We start from the raw sequence: 1,670 nt of genomic DNA, 5'->3' as shown, positions 1-1,670 counted from the left end.
CAGTGAACGATTTTCAGCCAAAGCCATATCTGTGCAGTGCTGCAGCCAGGTCATCGCAGGCAGAATTTGAACAAGGGAGGGTTATAAATCTTTTCTGTGAGCCCTGAATCAGTTGACTGTTCTTAGCCAGGCCCTGCCTGGGCTGCCTGTGATTAGGTGGAAATTTGTAGTTTTCTTCCTGTTTGAGTGACCGCTCCCAGCTGACCTTTGGGAATTCAGCTGAATAGGAAGCACAGAGGGAAAAGCCTTATCCTAGGTTATAAGCTGTTGTAGACTCAGTTTGCCATTGTCATACTGAGAATTTATTACTTGTAAAGAAACTGGGCCTGGGACCAATTTTTAAGGCTCTGGCTGACTCATGGAGTTGGCGGTGTGGGTGGCTGACAGCAGCTTTGTTCTCTGGCTCATTTCTCTGCCGTTTCTGAGTCTGAGGGCTGCAGGCAGGTGGTGAGCTCCCCAACAGCCCGACCCTGGGCTGTGTGTTTGCTCACCACCCCATTTGGCTTCCCGAAGGCTGAAGCTGGGCATGTTTGGGCTGCTGCAGGTGGCTCCTCCATCTTCCAGCAGCCTAAGTGCTGGAGGTAGGTAAGTAACTTGAGAGAACACCTTTGGCCTCGCTGGTTCCCACTTCTCTGCAGTAGATCTTGGAGCCCTTTTTCAGCCTTGACCCAGTCCTGAGGACTTTACATCAATGTCTCTGGTGCCAGGCAGTCTCACCGCAGCAGGGTGAGGGTTTAACCCCACCCAGCCCCTCGCAGACACGTGGAAGGGTGAAAGTGTGAGCACATGTGGGTTGAGGTAAGGAAAGGGTGCTCTAACAGGTGAAACACAAGCTGTGCTCCAGTGAAGCAAACCAGGGATTCAGTCACTGCTTCCCCTGGGCAGGCAGGGGCCTGGGAGCATCTCTAGAGCAGGGCTCCCTCACAAGTAACTTGGGAAGAAAAACATCCCAAGCGAACATTCCCCGCTTCCTCCTCCTGCCCCAGCTTTTATTGGTGGGCACGAGGTCATGGTGGGGGACACCCTCGGGCCAGTCGGGGTCAGCTGTCCCGGCCCTGTCCCCGGCTCCTCCCTGGCAGCAACAAAGGCCTTGAGGCTTTTCCACACCTCCCCGTGCTTACCCACAGCGGTTTCAGCACAGAGCCAGAGCAGGGCACCCCAGGAGGTGGCTTCTTCCATCCCAGCCAAAGCCAGTACAAGCAGAACAGCGTATTTCTTTCTTTTTCTTTTTTAGATTTTCTGGGCAAAACACGCTTGCAGGGAATGATACCACAGTGCACCACCATGCAAACTGCTGGGTGCAGGCTGCACTGGCGCACAGGGGAACGCCAATGAATGCTTCTCACTGGTGGAAGTAGACACTGAAATCCTGAAAGAACCAGAAAACAGACACCTGAAACAAAAACAGGAGGACGTAATTTATAGATGTAAAATATTTTTATTTGTAAATGCTGATCTTCTAAATCTGTTTCCACAAATTCCAAAACCCATAACACTCTGTATACTTCAAAAAATTCTTTTTTTGTGGTGTTTTTGTATTTTTTTTTGCCAACATTAGATACTATTATACAGAACAGAAAAAACTGTAGGACAAATACTGGTAGGATGTTGGAATATTGTACAAGAGAAGAAAAATATTCAAGAAACAATTTCATACAGCTATTTATCAA

The 1,670-nt window shown here is 49.3% G+C and overlaps 1 protein-coding gene across 7 annotated transcripts in view; it reads right to left on the bottom strand.

Annotated features, from left to right (window-relative positions):
* Positions 1-1,212: 1,212 nt before the first annotated feature.
* The window catches only part of KMT2C (lysine methyltransferase 2C), a 150,499-nt gene continuing 150,041 nt past the window's right edge, over positions 1,213-1,670 (bottom strand). For all 7 annotated transcript variants that reach the window (XM_026843345.1, XM_026843346.1, XM_026843344.1 and 4 more), the window contains one exon: positions 1,213-1,670. This exon is cut by the window's right edge and continues 1,782 nt beyond it. The gene's annotated coding sequence lies outside the window, so the exon portion shown is untranslated.

Source organism: Athene cunicularia (genome assembly GCF_003259725.1).
Source record: "Athene cunicularia isolate RWA chromosome 2 unlocalized genomic scaffold, athCun1 chr2_part1, whole genome shotgun sequence".
Lineage (NCBI taxonomy): Eukaryota > Metazoa > Chordata > Aves > Strigiformes > Strigidae > Athene > Athene cunicularia.
This window is presented reverse-complemented; position numbering and strand designations above follow the sequence as displayed.